Source organism: Corvus cornix, chromosome 3 (assembly GCF_000738735.6).
Source record: "Corvus cornix cornix isolate S_Up_H32 chromosome 3, ASM73873v5, whole genome shotgun sequence".
Lineage (NCBI taxonomy): Eukaryota > Metazoa > Chordata > Aves > Passeriformes > Corvidae > Corvus > Corvus cornix.
The window spans coordinates 5523597-5539202 of NC_047056.1; the positions used below are offsets into that span (position 1 = coordinate 5523597).

At 43.8% G+C, this 15606-nt stretch overlaps 1 protein-coding gene across 4 annotated transcripts in view; it reads right to left on the bottom strand.

Moving 5' to 3' along the window:
- Positions 1–15606, bottom strand: part of PAK5 (p21 (RAC1) activated kinase 5) — an 87252-nt gene that overhangs the window by 39679 nt on the left and 31967 nt on the right. The window lies entirely within an intron of this gene.

Consider the following 15606-nt stretch of genomic DNA (forward strand, 5'->3'; position numbering starts at 1 on the left):
TTTGGTTTCTGTGCAGGTGGTGTGGAGAAGAGAGAGGAGTCCCTCCACTGCTGTACAAGAAAGGAGCTGGAGGCTGTTGGAGGAAATGTGACCTTCCCAGCTTCTCCATCACTGGATTGACCTGGCTGCCTGGTAAAGCTAATTGTTACAGGTCCTGCTCTACAGTAAGCGAATGGTTTTAGTCCATTTAGGTAGGAGTGGGTTGATTTACCTTCCTCCTGTCTGTTTTGCCCCCCCTGAGAAGGCAGGAGGGTTTCAGGGCACACAAGAGAACATAGGCTAATAGATTAGCTGGAACAAGAGAAGTTTCATTGGCAAGGTGAAAGGAGGCATGAGCTGCAAACTGAGAGGGATAAAGGTATTTGTTCACTCTACTGGCTTAGGAAATAGCCAGTACACTCACAACCTGCATTAACCCTTGGGGTTGGTGGGTCCCACCTTAAAACGAAGTGCAGCCTGACAGTTCTATTGAAGCAAGTTCAGAACTGATTTTCTGGAGCACTCCAGAAATCTGCTGTGCACGGCAAGGACAAATTCCTGGTCCCAGGGAAACAGAGAGAGGTCCTGTTGCTTTTCAGTGAAATACTGTCCTGTCTCAGAATAGTCCTCCACCTTGCTCTCTGGGCCATTTCAAGCAGGGCTGGCTAAGCACTTGAGCAGCACCTGTCTGAAATAGCAGTGGGGTGAGGAGGCTGGCAGCTGTGTAAAACCTCTTCTATCACAGCTGTAAAGGTGCTGCCCTGACTTTGATTCAGGAGGCAGAGAGGAGAAGCTCAGAGAAGAAAATACAGTTGTGTTACCGCACCAAAAAAAAGATGGGGTGATAAATCAGGTATTTATTCCACCCTCATTGCCTTTTACTAGTTTGTCTAAAGATCAAGTCCATTATTTGAAAATTGATTGCTGGCTGCTTTGTAAAGCACTCCCCCCCGTGTACTTGTAGGTGATTGTCTCCCTTATGCGTATTTCCTTTAGACAAGGCAGACTTGCTCCTGTTGGCCTCTCTCCACGGGTCTCATCTTCCATACACCTCTCTGGCTTTCTACCCTACTCTGAACTTCCCAAAATCTCCTGCTCTTTTGACAGTGCCTCTCCAGCTCTGTTAACTTGGATATCTTCCTCACCTTCCTCTCCCAAAACCTCCTACAATCACTTTGATATGTGGCATTTCTCCTTTTTCAGCATCATAATTGTTTTATTTTTCTTTGGTGCATTTGGGTACCTTGTGGCATTCCCAAACATGCTTCCAAAGCCACCACGGTTGGTCTCTGCTCAGAGACTGTCCATTTTCCAGGCTCAAATGGAAGCAGTCGCCAGGTCAGGCAGTAGCTCCCAACCAGAGCTCCACAAATCGCAGCCAGCTGCAGATCAATGGCACTGCATCGATTTCACTCACCCTCGGGGATGGGAATCCATGAGACTATTGGAGTAACATTTTAAACCATCAGCTCTAGACATGTATTTTTTCCTCTGATCAATGCCAGGGTTTCCTGCAGGACTCGCATCCCAAGGCAGCTGCTGGATGCTTGAAGTCCTCCCGAGCTCCAAACAACATTGGATAACTAAAAGCACATCAGCTGGCACAGTGCACATTGCTTTTTAAAATGAACAGCACATTCACTTGACAAGACACCAGTCAGCCAGTTACCTCCATTTCACTGCCAAGCCAACCTCCCCTTAGCACAGTCCCTCCAAAGAACTGTAACAGACACAGCAGTCACAAGGAAGCTTTGTTTTCCCTCATTTCTCCATTCTCAAGAATGGAAATGATGCTGCTTGTTTTCTTCAGCTGTCTGAGGATGGGGGTTTGGGGCAGCCAAGTCTGTGAAACTTTTTGCTCTGGGCTTGTAAGCGTCCTGATTCAGTCCCCACTGCTATGCTTGTACCTCATACCTCATAAAAAAGGGAGATGATTTAATTTTTCCCATAGCTCTACTGATATGACACAAAAAATAAAGGACTTATTTAATCAGGTGTGGAAGCAGAAGATATCCTGGGTAAGTGAATACATGTTCTCCAAGACATATAAAGCTCTTTTAGGAATAAGAGGTACCTAAGTGCTTTGAAGAGAAATGATGGAGCTTTCCAGAATGCTGGATAACGTGTGTGTAGCAGAAAACTTACGAAATTTGTATCAAGAACACAAAATGTATGAAGTTCATTCAGGCACCTGCCCATTCACACAAAACAGCAATCCTCTCACAGTTATTAAGAACCCCTAATTTCCTAATGGGATTACTTAGGAAAACATCCCACAGACAATAGGGCAGCCTTTATCAGAGGCACAGGGAGCTGGGAGGCTGCGGGGCAGCTCTGCGGAGCTGCCTCTGTGCCACCCCCACGCCAGGGCACTCACCCTTAACTTAATTCTTCCTGACAGCTTCCAACGTAGCCCTGACTGTGCCAGGGCTCTCAGCAAATGCCATCTCCCTGTGCAGCTCCTCCTGTGCTCAGCCCCACAGAAGGAGAGGAAATGAGAGGTATTGTACTCGTAATGTGTTGCTATTTTGGTGGGATGATCACAACCAGGATGTCTGTCCTCTCCCTGCACGTGCTTTGCCAAGGGATAGTCTGGCTGATTCCAACACCTCATGCATGGCACAAGGTGACACTCGACACAAGGGGGCTGGGGAGCCTGTGCTAACAACAGCTACTGCTGATGGCAGGGGGCTTGAGCTGGCTTTGGGGGGAAGAGAAAACAGAACTCATCATTTCATTGCTTCAGTGGGGCATTTCTACAGAAATATTTCCCCTGCTCTTACACTGAAATGATGCAGCACATTAATTTTGGGCTTCTAAATGTGAGGTCTGAAGGAGGCAGTCCTTTAGTGACAGCAAACAATGAATTCAGGAAGCAGGACAGCACGACACCTAAAGCAAGTCTGCTCTTCAGCAGGAGAGCCAGGAGCTGAGTGTTCAGCTCCAGGCTGCCATGCCAAGGTCTCCTCAACCCACAGTCCAATTGTGGCACAAGAGTTAGAGATAAGGGACTTTCTTTGCCAAAGCCATGGTGGAAAAAAGATGGACATGACACTTACTAAAGGAAAACACAATACTGGTGGGGAAATTCAGACTATTGCACCACCTCTCCTCCTGAGCAACCCACAGCAGTGCTGGTCTGAGATGCGCCTCTAGGGAATGGGGAAGGAACAGGGACAGCAGGAGGAACGTGTGAGCTGCGCTCTGTAGATACAGCAACCCGAACACTTCTGTAATTGCAGTGTTTGTCTTTCTTTGTCTCTGCCAAGAAAGGAGCAGTGCCAGCTCTGCTGGTGCCTGCTGAGGAGCCGTAACACAGCTCCACCCGGCTGCTGCAGGCACGAGGCAATGCTGAGAGGGTGCTATCAGGAGCAATCACTGCTTTTGCTCTTAATGCTGTTTACTGTAGTGCCTAACAAATCGAATTACATGCTAATCAGCACACCCTGCCTGCTAGATCTATGCCAGCCCTGGCTCCTTTGCATTGCACTCCTTTCTGTGCACAGCAATAATTCACTGAGCATCACAGTGCCATAGGCTCCCAGGCTGGTCCAAATTTTAACCATGTCCCTCAAGGACAGATCAGGTCCCCACAGAGGAAATTCCCTCAGATAATGCCCATGCAAGGTGTGTGATGCGGACCAGCAAAGTAAATCCACTCTGTCAGATACTGCACTACCATTGTGCCACCTCCCAGTCACAAATGAAGGGGTTTTTCCAGCAAGAAGTATCCTACAGTCCCACACTGGAGCCAGGAGGGTGGCAGTACTATTCTGGGTGCCAGACTCTCCCATGGTGGTCTGTGCTCAGGATGGGATTTCCAGCAATAGCCTTCCCACAAAAAGTTAAAGCCCTGCCAGCTCACACCCCATAGCTCACACAGAGGTCACAGAGCTGTTCACTTTCATAAGTCTGGCCCCATCCTGGGGTTTTTATGAGTTGTTCTTCTCCTGTATGTGACATCTGGGGACACTCACAGACTGATGAACTGAAAAGCTGAAAGTCCAGATGTATGTTACTGCCCTCAAAGAACAAATTTTTGCATTTACAACAAGTAAAATCCAAATTAGGTTTTGGAATAAATTGGAATAAAAGGCAAAAAAGGATTACTTCAATCCTAAGGTTAATAGTATTCTGTATCTTTTATCATATCCTAAGAGAAATCCAGTCAACCTACTAAATAAGAGAGAACTCTGCTTAACTCTGCCCCATTTTCTGTTCCCAATAAAAAAGTCAGAACCATTTTCTGCTTCCCCTCCAAATAGCTGGTCTTTTAAATTAAGACTAAAAAAGTTGGAAAGCTCTTTCCTATTTTGTAATCTTGAAAACTACCAGAGTCCCAAGTGCATCCCTTAAGCAGTGACAACAGCCCTTGCCATCCCAGATGTCCCCAGATAACCCTGAGCAAAGGTCTGTGAAATTCTGCCACACATAAAAACATACAATAACCTTACAAAGTTAGTACCTAGAATAATGAAGTGGAACTTTTAATGACTCTGTACTATAGCTATGTAAGCCCTATTTTTTTTACTGTGGTATTTCAGCAGCCAGATAAAGTGTCCCACTACCCTCAGGAAATCATGTGTGGTCACCATGACCCTGAGCCACCCTGGGAAGCCTGCAAGGATTGCTTACACACACCTCACTGCTGCTCGAGCACGAGCTGGGCTTAAAATATTCCCTCAGGAGGGGCTCCGTGCTGTCTGCCTCAGCCCAGCAACATGTTTGCTTTCAAACAACCAGCAATTAGTTCATTTTCAATTAGGAAGTGTACACTGCATTAAGCCTGTGAGCCTGTATTTTCTGCAGGGATTCCCTGTGGCTCCTCAGCTGAGCAAGCAGGAGCAGAGCCCTTTTCCCCTGGGGATGGGCATGTTATTAGCATCTAAAAATTGCTTTCATGCATGCTGAGTATCATCTGTGAGCCCAAAGTGGGGGGCAGCAGTAAGGGCTGTGAAAAGGTCCTGTGAAAAGGCACATTTCCTCCCAGGTCAGCCACACAGCCAAAAAACCTGGTTACAGGCAGGAGCTTTAATAAAATACTTCATTTTTAAGAAACCTGACAGAGACACAGATTGCAAAATGGGGAGATGGGTGCAGGTCGCTTTCTTTTGACAATTTTTACTTATTAATAATAGTTTTCTGTAACACAAGGACCTCAATTATTCCCCTCCAGAGCAACCCAAATGCAGTAATACATCATTAGCTTTGGTGGCTTCTGTTCCCCCACTCTGATTAATTGTAACCTTTCCCAATATTTGATCGTAAATGAGAGAGTATGAATTGAGAAGCACAAATTAAATTAACGTGTCAAGGCAGCCTGCAGAGCCAGTGCTCCAGACAAATGTGAGCTGGGCTGAAACTCAATCTTGAGGAGAAAGGAAATGTCTGGGATGGACTGATGGCAGCATAAATTGCTGAGAAATCCTCCCTCCTCTGTGAAGTGAGAGGTAAAAACGATGTTGGTTCTCCTTCAGCTCACACTGGCGCAAGTTCCTGCTCCTGAGGCAAGTGGAAGGAGACCAACACATATCTGTGTATCTATATACCTAATATATATTTAACAGATTTACTATATTTAATAAAACTATTAAAAATGAGGAAAACTGTTTGGTTTTTTTCTTTAGCAAGGAACAGCAACAGCAATAGTTTTGTATTTCCTTTCTGTTTAAGGATGGTTCTCAGCTTCTTGATGGGGACCCTCTGCTGGCTGCAGTCAGAACCTGAGTTTCTTTTGTAAAAAAAAAAGAAGCATGCCCTGACTGCAGGCTTACATTTTTAAGAAGAATTCATCTCTATTTTTAACTGAAAACACAGAGAGCACTACCCTGTTTTTCAGGAGATAAAACCAGAAGCTATACCTGGAAAAGCAGAGTGAACTGAATGAGAAGACAATAAAGTTCATGGAAAGACTCTTAAAAACCACGCTGGTTTCAGGTCAGGCCTGACACACTACTTGACAAAAGGAGAAATCCTGTTTGACTTTCCAGAGACAATATTCCTAAATACCTTCCTAACTCCCAGGGTATCATTCTGGATGGATAAGATGGAAACAAATGGGAGACACCCAGGAACCAGGGGGCAGCTGCCTGCAGAGCATCTCAAACCAGAGGTAGGTGAGTCCTCTCTTGTATTTATTTATTCATTTACTGGTGTTATCTACAGGGAGATCTCATTACTTCCTTAGAGACAAGGTTTTTGGTTTTGTCACAGGAATGGACAACACCCCATGCAGGTGAATACCAGGTTGGCTCACCTGTCTAATGAGAGACCCCATTTCCCTTGATCCCTGCTTATCCCTCTGCTCCTAATTATGACTTGAGCATTTCGATTTGGGAACAATAAAGTAACACCTTGGAAAATGTTCTCACATACTCTGCTAATGATGATTTTAAACGTTGACCCTCTGGCAGCATCAAAAAGGACCCACAAATCCTGAATAAACCAAGTCAGCTCACATTTTCAGTCTTTCACCATTTTGCTAAGCTCTTCTGCACACAAATAATGTACTGATAGAAATTAATCACCTGTGACCACATCATTTTTTCCAGGGTATTTTTTCAGTTCAACCAAAGTACAGAAATACCATTTTCAGTGCATGCCTGTATGAGTTTTAGAATGAAAAGCTTGATGATCAATAGGATTCAACTTACTAGCATGGATTTTCAAGCTGTCTGGTATTTTTTTTTTTTATATGGGACAGTCTTGTAAGTCATTTAACCACTATTAAAATACATGCCTTAATCATGGAAAGAGAGGTACTGATGGACTAGTCCAACAAAAATGCCTCTTTCCCAAAGCCCCTCATTTACCCTGCAGCATTCTGCTCATTTCAACCTTAGGTGAAATCAGCAAATTGCTCTCAGAGTTTCTGTGTCACTGTGCAATACAATAAAAATACATTTAAACAACTACAAAGAGTTGTCATTGTCCATGACTCTTTTCAATCCCACAGTACTTCGTTTATGGTTGAAAATGCCTTCATTTGTCACAGCACAGCGGTGTGTCTCTTGATAGCTCGCCCATGAGACATATTTAATAGAAATCCACAACTGAACAAAAGACAGGAAAAAATAATAACAAAAGCCAATGTATGCTTCCAGAGAAATAGTAAAAGCTGGTACAGAGTGGCCAAACTAGGATTGATGTACTCCAGGGAACAATACTCATTCTTCTTATTGAAAGCTACTCTTGTACAAGGACTCATTTCCACACACTGACTGACATGTGCTTTCCTAATTTAGAAGTCTTGTGATTCCCAGTGGATTTTAATGCTCAGTAATTTTCAGCTGAGTAGCTTAAACGCATATATTGTAGTCAGTCACTCTCTATTATCTTATACACATGCACACATAAATAGCAACATGGACACGGAGGTTCATGCAGGGAATTAGTCTGAAACAGCTCTGGGCAGATTAAAGAGGAAACCCCCCCTCAGCCCCCTGAATCCCTGGAGATAACTCTAATAATTTCTATCCCTAGCAAGTGAAAAGATTCCAGATTTGCAGAAGCAAATAGTCCTCTGGGTGCTCAGCCTGAGATAATTAATGGTATTAACTTTGTTAGGAAATGCTGGACATCCACAGGGAGAGGGGATTAAATGAGACACCCATTAAATGAGACACCCTGAGTCTCAAGTTACTCCTGGAACTTCTGTTGTAAATTCTTTTTTTCTGAGTTGATATTAGCACTTTTTAAAGACAGCTCTATACTGTTCTACACCAATGGATGCAGGTACTCTATTTCTGTGTTTTCAATTAGAAAAAAAAAATCAGTAAAAGGAAATACTATCAAGAATGAAAGTGATGATACATCAGTAGAGAAGACAAAGTAAGCAGAAAGATCAGACAAATCTGCAGGAAATACCAAAACCAGAACTGTGAAACAGTATATAATTCTGAATTTTAGTAAATATGGACATTCCTATTGGTTAGGTAACTGCAGGATAAGAACTGCAAGGATATGAAATTCTGCATTTATCAAAAGACTTAGCAAAGTGCTTGAAAAACACTTGGAAAATTGTTCTTATCAATCGTGCACCAGGTTACACCTTCTTTGCATTCTGGGCACCTCAGTGGGGTCCACTGGCAAAGCCTCAGCAAAAGAGATGGACTGGCCCCAACTGTAGCACAGCACAGGGGACACTAAAACATCTTGGGTTTACATGTAAAGCTTTAGTTTTAACTTTCTGAAACTGAGTTTCCTCCCCAACACTTGATGGTAGCTGCAAAGCTGGCATTACAAACATACAGAATCCCAGAATGAAGGCTGGAAGACACCTTCAAAACCATCTAATCCAACCAACACTTCCAGAGACGGTGACTCCACCACCTCCCTGGGCAACTTACTCCAATGCCTGACCACTCTTCAGTTAAAACATTTTTTCAAGTACCTAATCTGAACCTCCCCTGGTGCAGCTAAAGGCCACTTCCTCTTGTCCTTTCAGCTGAGATACGACAGAAGAGACCAACCCCAGCTCACTACAAACTCCTTTTGGGTAGCTGTAGGAGTAATAAAGTCCTCCCAGCCATGCCAGGTCCCTCTGCCTCTCCTCCTAGGACGAGTTTTCCAGGGCCTTCCCCAGCAATGTCCTTTCTGAAGCGAGGAGCCCTAAACCGAACACAGCGCTTGAGGTGCAGCATCATCAGTGTGACCTCAACAGTGACCAAAGCACGGTATGCTGCAGTAGGGATTTCCCACAGCTCCCTGAAGGACTTATCCCAGGACTGCATGGTTTCTCACAAGTGCCTGTAATTACTGTGGATGTATGCTGATAATTTTTAATAGACAGCTTTCACTTGGAAAAAAAAGGAGGCAAAATGTTTTCTAGGTCTAGAAACCAACTGATTTTCAGCTGGTTGCATCCATGAACACATCAAAATTGCATCAAGTAGGGGCTCCAGTGGGGCGCCTGCCCCAGCACAGATGATTTTACAGCCCCCAGAGAGTGTCATAGTGACAAGCACGAATGGGACTGGCTGGGGACACACCCCTGTGACAGCATCACGCGCCACTGGAACAAGGTAATGACACCGGGGCTCTGGAATCGACCTCCTGCCACAACTCCTCACTGGTATGTTTGCATTCAACACACTTCATTTTCCTACAATAATAATCACTGCATTTCTTACTTTACTTCTAAAACAGTACAGGCTGTGCTGGCTCTGAGGAATTGCTCTGTTACCATAACATTTGTAAAAAAACGTTGCTTTCCAATGAATGATCAACAGCAACAGATGCTTCATTATTCATTCATTATTAATAGCAAGCCTCTCATAAGAATATTCTTTAGGATGAAACACAGGATCTGACCTGTGTTTGCCAAGAAATGGTGCAAAATCAGTTTATTTGGAATGTCAAAATACCTTTAAAATGCAAACAAACATATCTATAGATAAATGTATCCACACCAAGTGCCTGCAAGATGAAAATCATGCCTGTTGTTATCACTGCAGGTTCCCTACCTTTCTGTCTGGTTTTACTCTGCATTGCTGTAACATGTAATTGAAAGGAAATATTTCCACAGTCTACAATAAATCACAAATGTGTAGAGTCTACCTTAAGTTTTTATTCCTTACATTATTTTCTTGTCTTTTTTTTTCCCCCACACTGCATTGTGCTGGAAAACTGGTCTGAAAGTCAATTCTTACCCTGTTACCTACTGAGTTGCTGTCAGGCCATACTGTTTCCACATTAAAAATGAGAACTGATCCCTTGAAGAGTTACTAGAGCTTACTATTTATTACCTCCTTCAGGAAGTTTAACATAAGCTCTTTATACAGAACATGGAATGTTTATAAAGCAGTGTCTGCTCAGTCCTCCTCCCTCTGGATCATCCCCAGCAATCAATAATTGCATCTGAGGAATTCCTCAACACTGATTTTTTTTCAGAGCTAAGCGACCCTGCCATGCAGACTTTGTGTTTTCCCACCTTCAGACAGCAGTTCGGAAATGATGGGTCTCACCTGCCCTCTACCTGGGAGGTAATGAAGACTCTTTACACCTTATCTCTGAAGCTTATATCAAAGTTTTCAGACCAGCCACAGAAAAGCAAACCAAAACTACAGTAAACTGAATGAAAGAACCCACACGTTTTTATCTCTGGGAAATCAGTGCAAATCCAGAAAGATGAATGATACTGGGAGGTTTTTTATTGTTTTCCACCTTTTAAATACCAAAAATAGAAATGTTTTTTGACTGCAGGAAGGTTTTGAGCAACTGGAGAGGTTACTGCATCTCAGATGGCCACCACTGCCATCCTCCTAGAGATGCTGCCTGCTACAGGAGGTGGCTCCCATCCCTTCCTTCCGAGGAAGGATGCACACACATGAATCACTACATTTTGCTGGGCCCATCCATACCCTGTTTCTGGGAAGGGCCTCTCCAGGCCCTCTCCAGGATGAGGGGTTTAATCTAAAATGGTCCAAAAGGACACTTTTAGCCTCGCAGAAAAAACAAAAAACCAAGGAAAAGAGTTTGCCAGGTGAGTAAGTGAGCAGCTAAGATGACTCCCAGAAATCTTGCTCTGGAAACAGCATGAGAAGCTGCCATGTGACTTTGTGTACGAGCTGATTCAGCTCCCAAACTTTTAGACAATTATGTTAAAAAGCCACTTCTCTCCCAGAAGAAACACTTCTGCTGGAACAACATGGCATCGTCGTTCCCCAGTCTGCACTGACTGATTCTACAGCAGCTCTCAAGGCTGTCTCATCGGGAAAACACCATCATAACAAGGAGTCTGTGAGAGAAGGCAAGATCTTCTCCAAGTAATTTCTGATAAATCTTATTTACCACTCAGGGCAAGATGCTGAGGCTACACAGCAGTGAAGAACTTGGCCATTGTCTCTCAGCAATCAATGGCTCACAGATCCCCGAGGTTCCCATCCTGCTCGGTAAAATGGCACCAGTGACCCATCAGACTCCAACCCCTCTGTTTATACTTAAATATATACATGTATATTTAAAATTAGCATATTTAGATCTGAGATTGCAAGTCCTTCTTGAAGGCTCAGCATCAAAAATACACTATCAATTAGAAGATAATAATTAACAGAAAAGGACATCTCTGCATGCTGACTCTGATTGCATCCACTGCTGTTTCCAGAGGCAGGGAGATTCATTAATTCATTCATTCCCCACTTCGTTACGGAATGACTCCAACAAAGCTGCTGATACAACTGGGAAATCAAAAGATGAGCCAGGAAAGTGACTGCAAAAAAATGCATTAAGGGAACATGTGTGGTTATGTCAAGTGGTGGGGCCAGAGTCAGCACTTCAGGAAAAAAGGGACTGCAGAGTTGCTGGCTGAGAGGAAAATTAAATGTGCAGAAGGAGTTCAGATCCTAACAGAAATATTTTCTTACCAGAAAAAGACGATGGTTTCTGTTCTAATGAAATATGCTATCCTACAAAATCTCTCATTTAATTTTCACCGTTTTCCTCTTGTACTTAAATACGGAATCATGTAAAACTCAAAAGCTATTTAAGATACAGTTAACCCCCCAAAATGTCAATTTAGGCTTTTTCTCAAGTTTTGAACATAAGACTCAATAAATACCCTGGTATTTTCTGTTTCAGCTGATCTGAAGGTTGTCGTGCTCTAGGTGGGCATCTGAGATGACTTGCTGTTTGCTTCATGGGGCAATAGAAGGGCTTCAGAAAGATGATTTTAGAACAGCCATGAGACTCAAATTGCTTTGAGACACCACAACTGGATGACCAGAACATCTTTTTACACCCTACCCCTGTAATTCAGTCTCTCCACTCCTTGCATCTGCACCCTGTGCACCCACCCCGGTGTGTGTAACTGAGCCTTGAGCTCAGCCATACTGACAATCCTGGCTTTCTAAATTATTTCTACCTTCTTCAGGATAAAGGCAGGAAGATGTCCTGAACTGCTTTTAAAATGATTATGCAAAGCACAGTGGGCTGTATAATACCTTTTCCAATAAAACTCCCTTTTAGTACTCTGACAGCAATCAGCTGTGTTATTATAACTATTCTTTCTCCTTGTAACACTCAGGCTGAATGTTTTAAATGGAAATTACATCATCTTGTCCCCCCGTGTTTCTTACTTGTTGCGTGTCCTTGCAAGTAACCAACGCCCAGGATGCCAAAAGCTGAAGGCTCAGCTCGCCCACGTAAGAGATGTGATATGAATAAATCAGTGCAAAGTCCATGTGAGCTCCTTCTCTCTCACTAGCAGGGGCTCAGGCTGGAAGACTTGATATGCACTGGAGCTGCCATGCAGCCTTTAACTACCCATGGTACCATTTTAAAACATCAGTTCATTCAGGGTATGGATTCATTTTTTAGAATAGCAAATATGCAGCTGCGTACCTACAGTGAAATGAAAAAAAGACTGTATTTACTGGGGTGGTGTGACACTTCTTTTATAGGGTTTGACTTACTGGAAAGGAGTTTTGAAACTCAAAGGAGATGCCAGAATGCTAAGAGTTCTATTGTAAGTGTCACTCTCAGCCTGGTTAGGGCAAATCTCACTCCTGAGCACCTGGATCACAATCAAACCCAGAGCAGAGCTGGGCACCTGCTGCTGTGCATTTCATATCTCCCCAAACTCATCTTCAAAGCTCATCTGTCTTTTCCCCACTGCAGAGCTGTGTCATCTCAGTCTCGGGCTTTCTGGAGCATCATTTGGTCCTGATGCAACTGCTCTTGGCTTCAGGGGGAGGGAGAACTCTGACCCAAGAAATAGCCACTTTTTCTCTGTTTCCCTCTCCTAAGATAGGAACAATTGAAAAAATAACCCTCCCTGGTGGCAGTACACCCAAGAGGAGGGGAGGGGGCACACAGCTGACTTTATTTAAGAAAGCCTCTTTCCTGCTCCCTTTCTTTGCAACAGAGGCCAGAGGAGATGTGGCTTCCCTCCCTCTCCTTTGCTGCCACTATCTCCCATTTCCCAATGGAAACCAAAGTGCCCTTTTATCAATATTTCCTAAGCCAAGATTTTCTAAAGCTGGAAAAAGACTGAGCTTCACATTATCTGGTCTGAATCCAGCAAGGCTTATGCTCATCAGAAAAGGAAAAGGAATCAAAGTTTCCGACTTGGAAAACCTCTGAGCCAATATTTGTAAATAAAGTCTAATTTAATTACCAATAGATGTATTTTTCAGCTGTCCAACTCAGAGAGAGCACAATCCCACTGGGATGAAGCAATCACGCTGTTTAACATGCAAAATCACTGCTCGCCTACCAGCTTATTAATAGGCAGTTTTCTAATTCAGAGGAAAAGGCAAAGGAGAAGGACAATAATCTGAACATGAGCATCTGAAATGATCCACTGAACTCTGCTCCAGCAAGAAAAGACTTTCTTCTTTTTCTCCCCCTCCAAGGACAGCTTTCCAGTGCCGCTGGCATCCATCACGTGTGCAGAGGCAAATGCTTCCACACTTGGTAATAATCAGAGCAAGGGAATTATGGATTGGAAGGAGGAACTGCAGGGTTTCTTTCTCTTGGCTAAAGGCATATTTCAATCTCAAAAGCTCGAAGGGAACTCAGTAGTAGCTTCCTTCTCCATTTCCACTTTCCAAGCAGAGCCAGGACATTCTGCAGATCTTCCACATCACCCATTTTTCCTGGGCTCTCAGTTTTGCCATGCTTCTGCTCCATGTGCTGAGCTGGGGCTGGCTCCCAAAGGACTAATTCCATCAGCTCCTGCCTATCCTTTCCACACCACTCCTTCTTTCCCTGCTTATGCAAAATAACCTTCCAAACTTTATCTCAAATCCACCTTCATCACTAACTCTGTCCCTACCTACATTGTCACCTCCGGCTATCAAAAACAAATTTATCCCCCTTCTCCCTTATTGACTCGCAGAGTTTGCTGGAAAATAATACAAGATCTAAGAACTATCCTCAACTGAAATTCCTCATGGTAGCAGATAAAAAGGATTTTCCTTAATGTAATCATGAACTGAAATCAATAAATACACAGCAAGGCAATACAGAGGCAAACACAAACGTAAAAGATACAACCAGAATAGAACATTAATAAATGATTAACATGGCAGGTTTTAGGACAAGTGTTACAAATTCTGTATCTCTATAAAATCAGCTTTTGAAAGTCTAAGACATTAAGGCTTAATCAGAGTACATTGTTTTACAGATGAGATATCACCAGTCAGTTAAATTGCAGGAATGAAAGTGGGGGTTTAATTCAAGCTTCCCTAGGGAAGAGATTTGTTTGAAAGAGGTCAATTAAGCCTTCCACTCCAGTTAATCCCTTCTGTTTATTTTAAAAAATTGGGAATAAGGAAAAAAATTACAATAGGCCAGCAAAGCAAAATTTTCCTATAGATGCACCAAAACAAAAACCTGCAGGTCAGCTTGCTTTCAGCTGGGAGAAACACAGGCAGAAATTGCAATCAGTCTGCATTTCATATGGATGCATCACGTGGAGATGATTCAGACCGAATTATTCTCCAAATTAGCTTTATGAAACACTCTCCTCCAAGGAAGGCAGCAGTGCTTGAATTGGTTTTGGTAGAAGTTAATATTTTAACTTACAAGTCTCTTTTGGAATGAGTCTCTGTGGGGAAGGACAGAGGGCAGAAGAGAGTGGACCCTCAAAGAAACTATTTCCATTATTTTGCATTTTCCTTCAGAAGTCAGCAGCCCCTTTTCCCCATAGCCCTCGAGCTGTTAATGGCACTATTTACATATATTTCCCTTAAGCTTCTGAGTCACCACTGGTCATTTAGGTCAATATATTTGTTTTGTCTGCTCTTCTGAATATTGATGAGTTTCAATCTTTTTTCCCTCTTTCTTTGGTCCTACTGCAACTCCTTTCTGAGCTTCCAACAGCAAAGCAGCAAATGCCATGGAAAGCCCCACACTGTGCTGCCCATCTGCTTCCCGCTGCTGCCTTCCTCCTCGCCCCGTGATCCATCCGCTCCGCAGTGCGCCTGATCTTTGTGCAAAGGCCTTCTGTATGTTGAACACTATCTATGCTGCTGAATCAGAAAACAGGAAAAGCAGCATTATCCCCTCCCAGAGCCAGCACTCTAGGGCTTTCTTCTGTGCTTTACCAGCACCAGGCTCTTTTTCACTGGGCAGGTGAGGAGCCACCACCACACCATGACATCCCCCAACCAGCAAAAGCATCAATTTCCATTTCCCTGCCGAGACAGCAATTGCACGGAAGGGTGCTCCCAGCGCTGAAGAAAAAGCCCTTGTGCATGTGCCTGTAATAAGGATGCAAGGAATAGACAATCCCTACAGGGAAACCAGCACAGGTCAGCAGCGTGGCAAGGAAGACAGGGGCCTGCAGTGGGAAATGCAGGAGCAGTGAGGGCAGGGCAGGAGGCACAAACACAGGAATAGTGTTGGGTTTCTCTGGGAAGACAAGAGCAGCGTGGAGAAATCAATGTGAGTGGCTCCTAGAGGAGGGGAGGCTGAGCCAGAGGGGACAGCTGCAATAGAAAATTCAGCAAGGGAGGAGAGGCCAGGTGAGAAGGAGTTGAATCAATCGAGCAGCTTTGACTTGATTCAGTATGGAAGAGGAAAGGCAGCCCAGCATCTCTTAAAGCGGAGGGAGGAGGATCTGATCAGCCATGAGGTGAAGTGATGGTAGCACAATTAGTGTGGCAGCAGCTGCAGGTCCCCTCT